At 41.1% G+C, this 18,964-nt stretch overlaps 1 protein-coding gene across 2 annotated transcripts in view; it reads left to right on the forward strand.

Moving 5' to 3' along the window:
- ANGEL1 (angel homolog 1) overlaps positions 1–18,964 on the forward strand; it is a 122,585-nt gene that overhangs the window by 16,377 nt on the left and 87,244 nt on the right. The gene's annotated exons all lie outside the window — the stretch shown is intronic.

Genomic DNA, 18,964 nt, shown 5'->3' on the forward strand with positions numbered 1-18,964 from the left:
TTCTCCTCCCCCCTCCTCCTCCCTCCCCTTTCTCTCTCCTTCTTCCTTCTCTTCCTCCTTCTCATCCCCTGGTTCCCACCTCTTTCCTCCTCCCCTGATTCTCCCTCCTCTCCTCTTCCTCTTCCCCTGATTTCCCCCTCCCTCCTCCTCCTTACCCCTCCTTTTCCTTCCCCTCTGCCTCCTCCTCCTCCTCTACCCTTCTTTCTATCACACCACAGTAGAAAAGGACATAAAGGTTGGTTTTGTCCATCCCCATCCTTAATTTTTGAATTGAAGAAACTGAAGGCCCTGCCACGTTTTTTTTTACCCTTTCCACCCATCCCTTCTTCTCTTTCCAGCCCACAGTTTCTTCTCTCTTCTCAGCTAGTTAGAAGAAGAATTTGTCTGTTATCTCCAGCAATACAGGTTGTTGCAGATCCAAAGATATGAGAAGTTGGAAGCTTCTGGGCCCTCTGGGGGCCCCACCATCCTCCTTTTGCTCCCCAGGGAAGCAACTTCCTTGGATCTGAAAATGATTTAGTAAACAATCTAAGAATGTCTGTTTGTCACAGGATGTGGTCATCTTTAGACTTGGCCTCCCTCTTTCCATCTCCCCTATCACCAGGCAATAAAACCTAAGTCTGTCCTTGGCTGTCCAAGGGACTAAGGCAGACAACCCTCTATTCTCTAGGGGTGACCCTGCCTCCTAATGATTACATAATCTTCCCTGGAAATGTGTAGTGGTTCAAATTGTACTTTCTTCCCAGACTTTAGTAATTACTAGATTTTATAAGTCATTTGAACATTTGCAAAACACTTTAACCATGTTATCTCATGTGATCTTCACAATGACCCTTTGAGATACATGCTATTCTTATCCCCATTTTACAGATGAAAAACTGAAACAGACAAAAGTTAAGTGATTAGCTCAGGGTCACACTTATAATCTAAGGCAGGATTCAAACTTAGTTTCCTCCAATTCAAAGCTCAACATGTTATCCACTGCACATAATGTAGCTGCCTGACAGAGAAACTAAGGCAGCTTTTGAACCCTTTCACCCTTCTATCCAGGCAATGTGATGGGATTGTGCAGTTAGAACTAGAGGGAATTTTAGGGATTATCTAATCCCATTTGTCCACTTTACAGATAAAGATATTGAGGTATAGGAAAGTAAACTGACTTATCTATGGTTACTTAGGGGATAGGAAAAGCTAGATTCCAATCTGTACCTTTTGACTTCAAATTGATTATTTTTGCCATGCTTTGACAAAAGGATCAAATGATGTGAATACTGTGGGCAGGAGAGCTTGGCATGAGGGACACTACCATCCCTGAATCGTGGTACCTTTCTCTAACCAGAAACTATCCATTTTGAGGGGTTTACCCAAATCCCACATACATCAAAAGACTGAGTACCCCAAATATATTTGGGGGAGGGAGACTAGGTCCAAGAAGGAGAAGGGGGATTCTTTTAATTTTGGCTCAGCATTTATCCCTTTCCATCTGTTTTCCATTAGCATCCTTCCATCAGCTGAGAGGAAAGGTGGAGGGTGTGGAAGGGAGTGATTGCAGACCTATGTATGGTCCCTAAGCTCAAGGAGTTCACTCAGACTGGTTTTCCTTGAATCTAGACCAGGTCCATCCAATAAGCGGGGAGGCGGTTATTTTTCTTCTTGGCTGTGCAGCTGGCCCAAGACAGGAGTAGCATTAGGTTACTGTACTTTGGGGATCAGGGGAGAGACAGACAGACAGACAGACAGATAGACAGACAGACAGAGACAGACAGAGAGACAGAGTCAGAGACAGAGAGACAGAGACAAAGACAGACAGACAGACAGACAGACAGAGCACAGGGCCAGAATGCTGAGTAAGGACTTTTGTCTGCCCAGTGGGCAGAAAAGGGGCATTTTGGTAATCAGATGGAGAGGCTATGCTTAATACAATGACTAGAACCCTTTCCACTTAGTCTTTATAGGCTGGGTATCTGGGCCTTTCGGGAAAATGGTCCTGAAGGAAAGCCAGATAATCATCTGAGGGGCAAAGGGCTGTAGTGGTAGTGAGGGAGACCCAGTCTTGAATTCTATTTCAGCAGAATTTACTAGCTGTGTAACACACACCAAATTGCTTAATCTCTCTAAGCTTCAGTGTCCTCGTCTGTAAAATGGAGATAATAATAGTATCTACCTTAAAGGGTTGTTGTGAAGATCAAATACATACATGCATACATATATATATTATATGAGTTATTATAACTAGTATGGTTGTGTCTGGGCCTAGCTCCCCTGCCCCAGTAGGTCTATACAATGTCAAGTCAGATGCTATGAGACTTTTTCCTGAAGACAGCTTAGGTCCAGTCCCAATCTAAATTAGATGTGGTTTCATTCCCAAATTTACAGCTTCATATTTGGAAGGCACCTCAGAAGCCAGTTAGTCCAATAAAGAGCTAAATATCAATTCTTGCTTGTGGCATCCTGGTAGCCCATTCTGCTTTTGTTTATCTCTAATCATTAGGAAATTTTTTTTTCTCATTCACCAACTCTAAATTTGTCTCTTTCTAGCTTTCACCCATTATTTCTGATTCTGTCCTCTGGGACCAAGCTTAGCAAGCCCAAGTACTCTTTCTGAGTCTTCTCTTCTCCCAATGCAACATCCTCAGCTCCTTCAAAAGATCTGCACATAACATGAACTGAAATCTTGTTTCATGGACACGGAACTACTCTCAGCTACCATCTCTTGCGCTCCATCCTCTTCAGGGCTTTCTGTTGCTTTCTGCTACCATCTGTTAGAGACTGCTAAGTAATGACTGCAAAGCCTCTTCCTGGCAAACAGAAGCTAAAGATTTTTTAGTGTATAGTCAAGGGCTATAAGTTATGACAGCCAGTCAGGAAGCCAACAAAAGCCACCAGAATGCCCCAGATTTAGATTAAATATATTTTTGCACCACTTTATTACAGGTGCCTATTTGAGGTCCTTAACCCTATCCAATCTTACCTGAGGATAGAAAATTCCTTTTCACTCCAGTTAAATCTCTGATTGTCAGTCTGTATTCCCAACATAGCCTTCAGAGATTTCACTTACCAAAACCTCACAAGAGTTATAGGGATATTGGGGCAACAAAGGTGATCTCAACTCTTATCATTTCCAATGATTGGCATGCAAATAAACCTAGGGGCAAGAACAAAAGGGCTAGATGAAATTGGCATTAGCTTCTACCCTCCCTGATATTACTGGCTTGATCATGCATTTCTGCCTACTACAGAATGGCTGGCTTACAAACTTTATTGGTCTCCTTCACACAAGAAAAATATGACAATCCCTCTCTTTGAAGAAGTAATGATCTAGTTGGGAAATAGGACACATACAAAATAGATAGATAGATAGACATATAGATAGACAGACAGAAAGACAGACAGACAGATAAGATAGACAAATGAATAAACATACATACATATATATAGACAGACAGACAGATAGACAGATGGATAAACAGACAGAAAGACAGACAGATAGACAGATGATAGAGATAGACAGATAAGATAGATGGATAAACAGACAGACAGATAAAATAGATGGATAAACATACAGACAGAAAGACAGACAGACAGATAAGATAGACAAATGAATAAACATACATACATATATATAGACAGACAGACAGATAGACAGATGGATAAACAGACAGAAAGACAGACAGATAGACAGATGATAGAGATAGACAGATAAGATAGATGGATAAACAGACAGACAGATAAAATAGATGGATAAACATACAGACAGACAGACAGGCAGACAAACAGACATATAGATAGATAGATAGACAGATAGATAAATGAAACACTGTTTATGGCTTTACTGTGAGCCAGACACTGTGCTAAGCACTGGGAATACAAAAACAAACCAAAAAGAAAGATAACCTCTGACCTTAGAGTTTTTATATTCCATTTTAGTTGAGGAAGACAAGACATAAAAGATAAAAAAGGGGGAGGGGAGTGGGAAATGTGCCCATGAAAAAGAAAGGTGAAGAGTTATGGGCTATTCTGCATTTGAAGAGAACATGATGGCTGGCATCAGTGCTTACTCAAATGGAGGTTTGGAGAAGAACTTGTCAATCAGAGGAAGTCACCATAGTAATGGGGTGGAGGGTTGAAGATCAAGAGAGCTAAAGTGGAAAGGTAGTTTAAAACTGTGAGGGCAAACCTATGGCACGCATGCCAAAAGGGGCATGCAAGCCCTCTCTATGGGCACACCTGTAGTCATCTTTAAAAATGTTTATTAGAAAACCAGAGGGACTCAGGGTAGAGCTGTTATTCTCCCTGTCTCCATATGCCTGAGGACATTCCTCACTTCACACACCCTTCTGCCCAGCAGCCCAAAGGTAGTGCTTCCCCCCTCCCCTATATGAGGTAAGATGCTGGGTGTGGGGCTCACAATGCTGCATGAGGGTTCAGAGCAAATGACAGCCTTTTGAGTCTGATGAAGGTGATTCCCATGGGGGGGATGGAGAAGAGCTAGGTTTGAGGGGAGCATAGTTCACAGCATGGCACATAGCAGGAGGGGAGCAGAGTTAGAGAGGAACAGAATGCTTGGGCCACGCTCCGCCCCACTTTCCACATGTGCTTCTCATCACCCCCCCACCCCACCTAGTAGCCCAATGGGAGTGCTTCCTCTCTCCCCTGTCAGGGTAAGCAGAGAGCAAGGCAGGGGTGGGGTGGGGTGGTTGAGTGTGGCACTCTGTCTCTAAAAGGTTTGCCATCACTGGTCTAGGATTTCATGAGTGAAAATAAAAACCCAGTGAGTAAAACTGTTAGTAAGTCTGGATCTCAGTTTCTTGACACATACAATTATTCAGTCTTTATACAATAACCATTATTAACTGTATCTCTAAGGTCCTGTTCAGCTCTGAACCTAAATAAGTATTCCAGTCTAGTTGGTTTCTGGGGACACCAACATCATCAGCTCACAAATTCATCTCTATCCTCATTCCCAATTAAGCAGAAGAGGTGAATTTGGTCAAGCCCCCAAGTCTGGCCAGTGAAAGAAGGATTTCAACTCTTCATTCTCATGTAAATTCCATGGTGGGTATAGATGTCTCTTCTAAAGAGTTTGAGATATCTACATTTAAGACATGAAGAAGCTCTTTAAGAAGATCAGAAAATTTTGTCCAAAGTCTTTTTTATAGCAACCAAGTATCTTGAGGGCAAGGAACCACCTTCTTGTCTTTCCACCTTTAGTGTTTAGCATGGTGTTTGGCATGTAGTAAATGTTTAATAGGGGCAACTAGTGGTGTGGTAGATAGAGCACCATGTCTAGAGTCAGGAAGGCTTGAGTTCGAGTCTCATCTCAGATACTTATTAGCCTTGTGACCCTCAGCAAGCTACTTAACTCTGTTTGCCTTGGTTTCTTCATCTATCAAATGAGCTGGAGAAGGAAATGGCAAACCATTTCAGTATCTTTGCTAAGAAAACCCCAAATGGTTTTTTTTTTTTTTTAATTTTTATTTGGTCATTTCCAAACATTATTCATTGGAAACAAAGATAATTTTCTTTTCTTCCCTCCCCACCCTCCCACCACCTCTCTCATAGCCCAGGCATGATTCCACTGGGTATCACATGTGTTCTTGATTCAAACCCATTTCCATATTGTTGGTATTTGCATTAGAGTGTTCATTCAGAGTCTCTCCTCAGTCATATCCCCTCCACTCCTGTAGTCAAGCAGTTGCTTTCCATTGGTGTTTTTACTCCCACAGTTTATCTTCTACTTGTAGATAGTGTTTTTTAGATCCCTGCAGATTGTTTAGGGACATTGCATTGCCACTAATGGAGAAGTCCATCACCTTCCATTGTACCACAGTGTATCAGTCTCTGTGTACAGTGTTTTCCTGGTTCTGCTCCTTTCCCTCTGCATCACTTCCTGGAGGTTGTTCCAGTCTCCATGGAATTCCTCCACTTTATTATTCCTTTTAGCACAATAGTATTCCATCACCAACATATATCATGATTTGTTCAGCCATTCCCCAATTGATGGGCATCCCCTCATTTTCCAATTTTTGGCCACCACAAAGAGTGCAGCTATGAATATCCTTGTACAAGCCTTTTTCCTTATTATCTCTTTGGGGTACAAGCCCAGCAGTGCTATGGCTGGATCAAAGGGCAGACAGTCTTTTATCGCCCTTTGGGCATAGTTCCAAATTACCCTCCAGAATGGTTGGATCAATTCACAACTCCACCAGCAATGAATTAGTGGCCCTACTTTGCCACATCCCCTCCAGCATTCATTACTTTCCATAGCTGTTATGTTAGCCAATCTGCTAGGTGTGAGGTGATACCTCAGAGTTGTTTTGATTTGCATCTCTCTGATTATAAGAGATGTAGAACACTTTTTCATGTGCTTATTAATAGTTTTGATTTCTTTGGCTGAGAACTGCCTGTTCATGTCCCTTGCCCATTTATCAATTGGAGAATGGCTTGATTTTTTGTACAATTGATTTAGCTCTTTGTAAATTTGAGTAACTAAACCTTTGTCAGAGGTTTTTATGAAGATTGTTTCCCAATTTGTTGCTACCCTTTTGATTTTAGTTACATTGCTTTTGTTTGTACAAAAACTTTTTAATTTGATGTAGTCAAAATTATTTATTTTACATTTTGTGACTTTTTCTAAGTCTTGCTTGGTTTTAAAATCTTTCCCTTCCCAAAGGTCTGACATGTTTTATGGGTGAGTTCATTCCATTCACATTCAGAGTTATTATTACTAGCTGTGTATTTCCCAGCATTTTGATTTCTGCTCCTTTTCCTGCCTTTTCTTCTTTCACTATTTCCTTCTACACCAATGTTTGCTTTTGAACAGTCCCCCTTATTCCCACCCTTATTTTACTTCCCTTTCTACCCTCCTCTCTATTTATCCCCCCCCTTATTTTTCCTGTAGTCTTTCTAAGGTTAACCCTGCCCCCCCCACTGCCTCCCTCTCTTGTACTGCTTCCCTCCCCACCAGACCATTTGTTACCCTTCTACTCCCCTATAGGGTGCAAATCTATTCTCTGCCCCCAATGGATTGGATTGTTTTTCCCTCTTTGAGTCACTTTCAAAGCACATATAAGTTGAGTATTTCCTGTCTCTGACCTCTTTACCCTTCCAGTGTATTGATGTTCTCCCCCCTCCCACCATGAGCTTCTTTGTGACATATAAATTTGCCCCCATTTGTTTCTTTTCCCATTTCTTTTAATATTAACCTATTTTTAAGCTCTAGTTATATATATATGCATACTCATGCGTATGTATTTTTGCATGCATATATCTATATACCTATTTATGTCTTGTCCTTTCATCCTATACAGTTTGTTGCTGTTCCCTCTAAGTATACTTCTTTTTGCTGCCCAGGTAATAACAACAGTTTTTAAGAGTTACCAATGACCTCTTTTCTTATAGGGATACATATCATTTTAACTTATTGAGTCTCTTAAAAAATTTTTTTTGTTTTTCTTTTTTCCCCTCTTTTTTAATTACCTTTTGATGATTCTCTTGAGTTTTGTGCTTGTACATCAAATTTTCTGTTCAGGTCTGGTCTTTTCTTTATGAATTCTTGAAATTCTTCTATTTTGTTGAATGACCATACTTTACCCTGAAAGAATATAGTCAATTTTGCTGGGTAGTTGATTCTTGGTTGTAGACCTAGTTCCCTTGCTTTCCGGAATATCTTATTCCATGCCTTTCTTTTTTTCAGTGTGGATGCAGCCAGATCCTGAGTTATCCTCACTGTGGTTCCTTGGTATCTGAATGACTTCTTCTTGGCAGCTTGTAATATCTTTTCTTTGGTCTGATAGTTCTTGAATTTGGCTATAACATTCCTGGGTGTTGTCAGTTGGGGGTTAAGTACAGGAGGTGATTTGTGGATTCTATCAATCTCCACTTTTCCCTCTTGTTCAAGGATTTCAGGGCAGTTTTCTTTAATAATTTCCTGTAATATAATGTCCAGGCTTTTTCTTTTGTCATGGTCTTCTGGTAGGCCAATAATTCTTAAATTGTCTCTCCTTGAACAATTTTCTAAATCCTCTGTTTTGTGAATGAGATGCTTCATATTTTCCTCAATTTTTTCATTCTTTTGGTTTTGTTTTATAGTGTCCTGCTGCCTTGTGAGGTAACATGATTCTAGTTGTTGTATACTGGTTCTTAAAGACTGGATTTCATCCTTAGTTTTTTGGTCGTCCTTGTCCTTTTGGTCAGATTTTCTTTGGAGGTCATCTTTCATCTTCTTCACCTCATCTTTCATCTGTTTTGCCTCATCTTTCATCTCCTTTGCCTCATTTTCCAGCTGTTTGATTTTGGCTTTCAAGACCCTATTTTCTGTTTCCAGATGACTTATCTTAGTTTTTAAGTTCTTTTCCCAAATTGTCTTCAGCCTCTCTTAATTGTGTTTTGAATTGCATTTTGAGTTCTTCCAAAGCCTGTATCCAATTCACTGGGATTTCTGATTTTTCCTTTGCTGATCCCTCCCCCACTGTTTCATTCGCTTTTTGCTCATTACCTGTGCAGAAGCTATCTATTGTAATTTCTTTCTTCTTTTTCTGTTGTTTGCTCGAGTTTACCCCTTCTTTGCTCCCCATATTTGGCTGTGCTCTTGCTCCTCTCATTTTGTTTTGGTTTTGGGGCTGTCAGTCTCCCCTCTTGGAGCTTTGTCAGATCTCTTGGTACAGTCTCTAGGGGAGGAATGTTAGCTTCCCTGTCCTCTGGGGGCTTTTGATTGGATTGAGTTCAACTGGGTCGGGCTGTATGTGGTATGAAGCTCTGAGGCTCTGAAGACTCCTGGAAGGCTGGGCCGCCCAGGCTCTCTGCAATTCTCTCCAGCTGCTTCTCTGCTGTCCACAAGTGCCTTTGCCCACCTCCCTAAACTCTGAGGAGTTCTGATAGAATTAGGTTCAACTGGATTGGTTTGGATGTGCCCCAAGGCAACGGTGAGACTGGAGCCCGATGGAGGGACACAGCCATGGCCCCGTCTCTCCCAGGCTTCTTCCCCACTGTCCAAGCTGGGTGCTCCGAGCCCGGCGCCCCGCTGCTCACAAGGTAGACCCTCCAAACCAGCACCTTTGCCCACTCAGAGGTTCCCACTGCTGCTGGGGGCTCAGCCCTCTGGGTTGTGGGGGAGGGGTCCTGGGACCTTCGCTCTGTCTTCCCCTTAGCCCTGAGTATTCTCAGATTCCGGCTTTTGGGGGGCGTACCTTTTGATTTGAGTCCAGAAGGAGGGTTCCCCGCTTCTGTCTTGTTGTTCAGCTTGAATTTTGGTGCCCTAGGAGCATTCAGTCTGTATTGGTAAGGAAGGGTCTTCCACGAGGTCTGAACTTTTGCTGCTTGCTAAGCAGCCATCTTGACTCCGCCCCTTTCTGGGTTTTGGTTTTAAAAGATTATTCTATTACAAAAATGAATAATAAGGAAATGGGTTTTGAGTGATAATATATGTATAACCCAGTGGAATTACTTATCAACTCTGGGAGGGGAGAGAAAAGACAGGAGGGAGAAAACCAGAATCATGTAACTATGGAAAAAATGTTAAAATAAAATTAAAAATAAAAAAATATAAATGGGGTCACGAGGAGTCAGGCACGACTGAAAAATGAGTGAACAAAAACAAATACTTAACAAGTGCTTGTTGACATTGATTTTTTGGCTTTCTTTTCTATGTCCGAAGAACTGGGGGATGGGAGAAAAAAGACAGATTTTGATCCAGAAGAATGTTAGCTCTAAAGAATGAAATACACACACACACACACACACACACACACACACACACACACACACACACAAGAATGAAACCAATGACAAAGGCTCCATCCCCAATTATCTGACTTCCTTCTGGAAGAGGCTTTTTTGAAGAGAACCAGCTTCAAGGGATGATTCTTTCTTAGAGATAATTAGCATGGAAAGGGAATTTAGAGATTATCTAGTCCAATCCCTTCATTTTAAAGTTTTGTGGTGACTTTTGCTTTTATTTCAGTCATTTGCAGATAAACTCCATCCCCATCTTCTACCTCCCATATAAATGAGCATTTCTTTGTACAAAGTAAAGTAGCTGAGCAAAAGCAATTAATTCTGTCAGATAGGGATTATGTCTGAAAGTGCATGAAACATTCTCTATTTGTTATATTACATATAATTATATATAACATATTATGCATTTATTATATTCCCACCTTTCTTCTAGTTACTTTCCCATCTCTTTTCTGAGTCCAATAATTGTCATTACAATTCCTCAGTATTAAGCTTTAGTTTAATGACCTTTTTGTTTCTTGTGTCATCATTGTTTATATTGTTTTCTTGATTCTGATTTCTTCACTTGGTATCAATTCATATAAATCCTTCTATACTTCTCTAACTCTATATTAATAATTTTTATTGTACACTAATATTCCATTTATTCATATGCTAGGACTTATTTAATTATTCTCTAGTTGATGAGCACCACCTCTTTTATTTTAGCTTTTTTTTAATAACCCTTACCTTCCGGTCTTGCAGTCAATACTGTGTATTGGCTCCAAGGCAGAAGAGTGGTAAGGGCTAGGCAGTGGGGGTTAAGTGACTTGCCCAGAGTCACACATCTAGGAAGTGTCTGAGGCCAGATTTGAGCCCAGGACCTCCCACCTCCAGGTCTGGTTCTTTATTCCCTGAGCCACTTGGCTGCCCTTTTTTCCTAGATTTTTGCTACCACAATTTTGTTATATATGGGACAACTCCCTAATTTTAAATATGAAGAAATAGAGACCCAAAGAGGTAGTTATTTGCCCCTGGTCACAAATCTAGTAAGTAACAGAGCAAGGATTCAACTCCATGTTCTTTTCTATCCAGTGCAATTTTGCTGTGCCAAGAACAGCCCTCCCAGAAGCCCTTGGTGGACATAATGGGTAAAGCCCTGGACTTGCAATCAGGAAAACTTGAGTCCAAATTCTGTCTCAGGCCCTTGCTAGATATGTAACCATGGAGAAGTCATTTTATTTCTCTCAGCTTCAGTTTCTTCATTTGTTAAATGAAGAGGTTAGCATCAGTGTCCTCTTAACCAGCTCTATAAAAATGGCAAGTATATAGTGTGCAAAGCACTTTTTAAAGCATTATGTCATTTGATTCTCCCAACAACCCTGGGAAGCAGGTACAATTATTACCCCCATTTTACAGATGAGGAAGGGGAAGTTTTGTGGGACAGTGGTTAGAGTAATGGCTCTGGAGTCAGGAAGACACATCTTCCTGAGTTCAAAGCTGATCTCAGATACTTACTAGCTATGAGACTCTGGGCAAGTACTTATTCCTATTTGCCCCAGCTTCCTCATCTGTAAAATGAGCTGGAGAAGGAAATAGCAAACCATTCCAGTATCTTTGCCAAGAAAACTCCAAATGGGATAACAAAGAGTTGGATATGACTGAAAAATGGCTGAACAACACCAAAATTTAGAGATAAGGAATCTAAGGCAGAAAGAGGTTAAGTGACTTGTTTAGGGTCACATAACTAGTGTCTAAGCCTAGATTTGAATTCAGGTCTTCCTAACATTAGATCTTGTGCCACTAACCTCACAGTAAGATGCCACCAAGCCTCAGAGGTATAACAGAGCATCCTTTTGGTTTATTTTCACCACCATTTGAGTTTATTTTCAAGACACTTAAAAACCACCACCAAGAAGAGAACACTATATAGAACTACTATTTGAAGAACAACTTGTGTATGATGGATGTCCACCTCCAGAGAAAGAGCTGCTATATGAAACATGAAAGACATTTCATATATATCTATATATACACCCACACACATCTATTTAATTTGTCACATGATGCCTTCTCTAGGGCAGGGAAGCATGCCTGGGAATTTTAATGTAACCAACAAATGAATGAATTAATAATTTTTTTAAAGAGACACTTAAAAATTGTTTCAGTTCAGAGAACTAGTATTGGTTCCAATTTTAACAATTCTCTTAGGTGATGGATGCTCGCAATAGCATGAGTGTATCAGGGATTTGTGAGAGTGGGTCTCCCTCTGCTGGAAGAATTAAAGAAGTAGAAGCAAAACAGTGTAATCTGCTGGTCTTCCAGAGATGGGTTTAAATTGGTGGAGAGCGTCTTAGTTATGAATGGCTCTCTCCATAAATTTATTCCAACTTTAAATTCTTTGATTCTGTTGCTCTTCTCCAAGCCTCAGTTTCCCTATCTTTAAAATGAAGAGATTGGACTAGATACATGCCATCTCTAATTCTAGACATTTGCAGAAATGTGGGGAAACCAATGCTTGACATATTTGTAGACTTCTGTATTATATGATGGCATACAGGAAAGAGTGCTGGATTTGGAATCAAAGGGCCTGTGTTCTATTCCTGACTCTGCTACTTGCTACTTGTGAGACTGAGTGAATCATTTCTTCTTTTTGGGTTTCAGTTTTTTGTAAAGGGAGCAACTTGCCCTAGATGGCCACTAAAGGTTATTCCAAACTCAAAGTTTTTGTTATTCAGTTAAAACATGTATTTTTGTACTTTGTTTATGTGTTTATGTACTTTGTATATGTATGCAAAGATTCATTCCAGAAACATTTATTTCTTTTTCTTTTAATTGTATTTTTCCTGATTGCATACAAAAACAATTTTAAACATCCCTTTCTGATATTTTACAATCCAAATCCTCTCCCTCGATCCCTTTCCTCCCACCTTCCCAAGGCAGCAAGCAATATAAATTGTGCATATGCTATCATGCAATACACATTTCCATATCATCATGTTGTGAAAGAACATCACACATTCAAGAAAAAACTCATGAAGGAAATAAAATGAAAAAAGGGAATGAGTCCACCTGTATTCAGACTCCATCCATTTCTTCTATGGTGGTGGATAGCCTTTTTCTTTTTAAATTTATCTTCTGATTCCAAGGTAGAAGAGCAGTAAGGGGTAGGCAGTTGGGGTTATGTGACTTGCCCAGGGTCACACAATTAGGAAGTGTTTGAGTACAGATTTGAACCCAAGTCCTCCCAACTCCATATCTAGCTCTCTATCTCCTAAGCCACGTAGATAGCCTTTTCATCATTGTCTCTTGGGGTTATCTTAGATCTTTGTATTATTGATAATAGTTAAGTCATTCGCAGTTGATCATCATTCATTATGCAACAAACATTTATTAATGAAATATGATGTAATGAGAGGTAGGCTTCTATCCAAGTACCAGAATCAGAGTTAAGTAAGACCTCTTCTCCTAGCTGCATGACCATAGCCAAGTCTCTTAAGGTCTCAGATTTTCAGGCAGCCGTTTCAAAGGAAATAGTTCTCCCACCCACACAGACCCTTGACATACACTATGGACCAAATGAAGTCTGCTATAGACCTGCTATAGACCAGGCACTATGCTAAATGATGGAGGTTCAAAGAAAGATAAAAAACAGTCCCTGCCCTCAAGAAGCTCACAGTGAACGACAGAGACAACATATCAACCACTATATACAAACGAAATAATGAAAGACTAAATTGTGGATAATAACAGAGAGAAGGTGCCAGCACTAAAAAGAACTAGGAAAGCTTTCAAGCTGAAGGTGGGATTTTAATTGATTGCTGATCCAGAACTAAGTGTTTCTGCAAAATGCTTGAGCAGATGTTTTCCCCCCTTTCCCTGGTGGCTTTCAAGTGAGGAGGGGGAGGAATTGCTATGGGCATCTAGGTTAGGGGAAGGACACTGGTCCTTATGTCCTACCTGGCTACAATGTGTTTATGCATCTGCTTCTTTTCTCTCCTGTGCTCATCCTTTCTTGATCTTAAGTGACCCTATTCTAAAAGTGGAACAGAACAGGTTACTCCCTGGTAAGCACTGAAAATCAGAAGAGTCATCATAAATCTGGAGTCAGCAGTAGAATGAACTTGGTGGCCACAGAAGCCTGAATCTAGGGAGGAGGAGTCAGCCCTAGGATCTGTTTGATTCAGGCCAGTCTGTCCAGCTGAGGAAGGGAATGATTCACCCATGGGCTACACATCTCCTAGAAGTGATCTTGGTGGGGACTCTGTGAAGGGAGAAAAAAGACCCTTGGGGCCAGGAAGCACCCCACTTCCTCTCTCCAGGTGGTGGTGGTAGAGAAGAGTGCTCCTTCATAATAACTACTTTTATTTTGAGTTCACTCTTCCCAAGAACTGAGGATGTATATTCCTAGTTTGGGGAATGTTGTTCTACTTTGGTCTTTGTTCTACTTTCTTGGTAAATAACTCTTTATAAAAGCTAATTGATTTTGATTGGTTGATTGATATTGAGATGTTAAGTGGTTAAATAATATTGAAGAATACACTAGATGGGGGCTCATGGTCACCTACTATTCTATAATACTACTGTATTAGAAGCTACCACCTTTAGAACCTTGAGGGGTTCCAAATAGTAGTTACCCTCTGGGGACTTGCCAGTCTGAGTGAGAGCTGTGAAAGTGAGCTCAGAAACTCTACTATGCTATGGTTGATTAAGGCTCCATTTCTTCAGCTATGATTGTGGGCTAGTTTTTTCCCCCCACAAATAAGATTGGTTTTGACTCTGCTCTTTCTCCTTGCAACTCTCCTCCTCCTCCCCAGCCTTAGTCTATGGTGAACTTGACCATTCCCTGCTGTTTTATAGCATTTCCATCTCTTCCTTTCTTGCTATTCTTCTTGTACTTCACACATGTGGCTCCATTTTCTGACTCTTTTTATTCATTGGCTGGTCTCCTTGTCTCCATGGTTCTCCACGCTGAAATTCTCTCCCTCCTCACTTTTAGCTTCTGGCTTCTCTGGCTTCCTTGAGGATTAGCCCAAACTCCATCTTCAAGAGGTCACTCTTGGTCCTTCCAACTCCTTGTCCCTTCTCATCTCCCAGTGCTGTTTCCATTGAAATTACCCTTCAATCTACTCTGTGTATAGCTTGTTTATGTTTTGGGTATAGTGTATCATCTCCTCTATTAGAATTTAAGCTCCTTAAAGAAAGTTTTTGCCTTTCTTTATATGTATAGCACTTTGCCCAGTGTTTGATACATATTAAGCAAGCACTTAATTGCTTCTCTTTTCTTTTTTTAACCCTTACCTTAGAGCAGGGGTCCCCAAACTTTTTACACAGGGGGCGAGTTCATTGTCCCTCAGACCATTGGAGGGCTGGACTATAAAAACCTAACCCTAACCCTAACCCTAACCCTAACTGGGCAGCAGTATACACAGTGCAGAATCCCCTCCCCCAGATCACCGCTCACCATGCTGACGTCTTCCATTGTGCAGCAACCTAGACATTTGCAAGGCACCTTGTTCTAAGGTGCCACTCAAAGGATTATGTCACCAGAAGTAGTACTGTACATGAGCAATGCCACGCTTTGCATTACTACCACATACTGTGCTCCTCTCACTGACCACCAATGAAAGAGGTGCCCCTTCCAGAAGTGCGGTGGGGGCTGGATACATAGCCTCAGGGGGCTGCATGTGGCCCTCTGACCGTGGTTTGGGGACCCCTGCCTTAGAATCAAGACTATATATTGGTTCCAAGCCAGATGAGCTAAGGGCTAGGCAATCAGGGTTACGGTACATAACCAGAGTCATAGCTAGGAAATATCTGAGGCCAGATTTGAGCCCAGAACCTTTTGTCTCTAAGACTGGCTCTCAATCCACTGAGTTGCCCAGCTAGTTGCCCCCCTTAAATGCTTCTTTACTTGACTCAGTGTATTTTCCATTGTTTAGTTTTATATCTTCAGTTCTTGAATTTTATTGCTGATATTTTTACTTTTCCATTAAGAAGATCCCCACCGTCTTAGGCTGAGTTGGGGCTGATAGATTTACGGAGATTCTAGATCTTAAACAATCCCCGGAAACTGTTTGGGCCCTCCTGGACTTACATTTCAGAGAGAGTGAATGGAAGTCTTGCCAATCATGGAGAATGAAATCCTATGACGGACAGAGTTTGAAAGAAAGCAGAAATACAACAACCCCTCAGGTGGAGCTTGGAAGTCATTCTGACAGGAGTAAAAACTCTGGGAACTTGTAGCTTTCAGTTATGCTGCCTACAGAGCTTTAGCAACCTTGAACTTTCAGAACTGATGTGACATCTAGTGGCCATAGGGTGGAATTACATGATGTTGGGTCAGGGATCCACTACAGTGGTGGCTAACACACTTTGAGGATTCTGTGGCATACTGGTGCTGTCTACCCTGTGACCTTTGAGTGGCCTCTTTGGCTTAGATGCTCTTGCCAGTGGAAGGCTGGCCTACCCCAAGGGAGCAAGGCAGTATCAGTCTGGGGGCCTGTTGAATGAGTTTCATATTTTTAAACAAAGTGAGGGAATAGCCTCTGCTCCTCTCTAGAGGGCAAATTAAGCGTGCTTCCATTGTAGGGATTCACCAGGATGGTCAAACATTAGGCAAAAATGGTCTCCTGAGAACTCTGTCTCTCTCTGTCTGTCTGTCTGTCTCTGTCTGTCTGTCTCCCTCTGTCTGTCTGTCCTTCTCTCTGTCTACCTCTCACTCTCTCCCCATCTCTCTCTCTCTCTGTCTCTGTCTCTGTCTTTCTCTCTCTGTGTCTCTCCTCTCTGTCAACCCCTCTCTTTGTCTACCCCTCTCTCTGCCAACTTGCCCCCATCTCACTCCCACTCTGTCTATCTCACCCTCTCTGTCTACCTTTCTCCCTCACTCTTTTTTCTCTCTACCTCACACTCTTTCTCTCTGTATTTTCCTTTCTCTCCTCTCTCCTCTGACTACCTCTCACTCTCTCCCCCTTATCTCTCTCCTTTCTGTTTGTCTACCACTCTCTCTGTCTTTCTCTCTGCCTACTTCTCTCTCCCTCCCTCCCTCCCCCCACCTCTCTCTCTCTCTCTCTCTCTCATACACACACACACACACATACCTACACACATTTACACACACTTTCCTGCTAGCTATTATTTTTTTCAGTGTCTAATCTCTTGGTCCTATCCCTTCATCTATGATTACTATCACTGTTTATACTGTTTACCTTTTAGTACTACAAATTATTTGTGCTTTCATCAATGCAGGTATTCCTTTTTTCTTTTCTTTTCAAACCCTTAATTTCTGTATTAATAACAACTCTAAGACAGAAGAACAAGGGCTAGGCAAATGGGGTTAAATGACTTGCCCAGGGTTACATACCTAGGAAATGTCTGAGGTCAAATTTGAACCCAGGCCCTCACAACTCCAGGCTTAGTGAGTGCTTTATCCACTGCTACCTAGCTGGCCCTAACATAACATTCTTGCTACAACAGCATGCTGTGTAGAAAAGGTTACCATCTTGACTCCAGACCTAGTATAGCACTCTGCCCCCTATTCCTCATGTACACCTCTAACCCAATTATTCATTGTTTGATGACTTTTGTCTTGATTACTATTTCTTAGACTATCTGGTGGTGATAAGACTTTGAACTTCACTGGGCTTGTCTTCTGAAGACTGGTTTATACCATTGCTGGGCTTATACTTGAAGTTCTTTCAGTGTGGTTGGAGTTGTCAGTCCTGTCATAGTGGTTACTCCCACATCATGAGGAGCCATCAGAAGAGGATCATAAAGGGGGAAGCTAGGTGGCTCAGTGGATTGAGAGCCAGGCCCAGAGAAAGAAGGTCTTGGGTTCAAATTTGACCACAGATACTTCCAAGCTGTGGGACAAGTCTCTTAACCCCCATTGCCTATTCCTTCTTTTGTCTTGGAATCAATTGATTCAGGGATGGAAGATAAGGGTTTTTATTTTTTAAAATTAAGAAATAAAGAAGAGGATCATAAAGCTAAAGATGGAAGGAACCTCAGAAGTCATTAATCTCGCCAATAGAGATGGAAACTGAGTCTTAGGGCGGTTAAGTGACTTGCTCAATTTCATGTAGATAGCAAGTATCAGAGATGGACTTTGATAATCTGGTTACTGAGTCAGTATTCTTTCCACTCCTAAAATAATGCCCTCTTGAGAACTCAAAGTTAAAACACAGAGACAGTTCTGTTAAGACTCAGACTTAGATTCAGAAGGCATCTTAGAGGTCAGGAAATCATCTCATCTACCCCTTTCATTTTATAGATTAAGAAATTGAGGCCAACAGAGGAAATGACTTACCCAACATCACAAAGGTAATGACAGAACCAGGAGTGGAATACAGCTTCTTTGACTTCAAATCAAATATTCTTTCCACATGTAATAAGTCAGTTGATAAGCATTTATTAAGCACCCTCTATGTTCCAGGCACTGTCAAGTAACAAAAGTCAAGTCAATTCCTACGCTTGAGGAGTTCACAATCTATTAGGAGAGATAACATGCCAACAGCTATGTACAAACACAAAATAGAACATTTAGGATAAATAGAAAATAACCCATAGAAAAAAGGCACTAGAATTAGGAGAGATTAGGAAAGGTTTCCTGTAGAAAATTCTTAGATGGCATAGTATCTAAAGTACCTGGCCTAGAATCAAAAAGACTCCTTTCTGAGTTAAAATCTGGCCTCTGACACTTATTAGTTGTGACCCTGGGCAAATCACTTAACCCTGGTTGCCTCAGTTTCCTCATATATAAAATGAACTGGAGAAGAAAATGGCAAACTGCTCCAGTATATTTGCCAAGGAATTCCCAAATGGGGTCAAGAAGAATCAGGCAAAACCGAATCAACTGAACAACAAAAACATGAGGATTAGATAATTGAGGACTATGTAGAAAAATGGACTCTGAAAATGACACTAACTCTGATTCCAAGTTTTGTAGACAGTGAACTCCAGCTCCCTGTCTCTTGGCATTAAACATTTAAGTCAGTCAATAAACATTAAAAAGCTACTCTGTTCCAGAGCCTATATATTATATAGTCTATTTTTATTAAGAGCAAGCAAAGGGTAAGGGCTTAACCCAGGGTCATATAGCAAGTAAATATCTGTGGCTGGATTTGAAAAGCCTTTTGATTCCAAGCCCAGAGCTCTGTCTGTTGGCTACCTACCTTCCTATAGTCTTAAGAGAGTCCCTAAATTAGTTCCTTAGCTTTATGGATAAAGAAGCTGAGGCCTGGAGGGTGAC

The sequence above is a fragment of the Monodelphis domestica genome, chromosome 1 (genome assembly GCF_027887165.1).
Source record: "Monodelphis domestica isolate mMonDom1 chromosome 1, mMonDom1.pri, whole genome shotgun sequence".
Lineage (NCBI taxonomy): Eukaryota > Metazoa > Chordata > Mammalia > Didelphimorphia > Didelphidae > Monodelphis > Monodelphis domestica.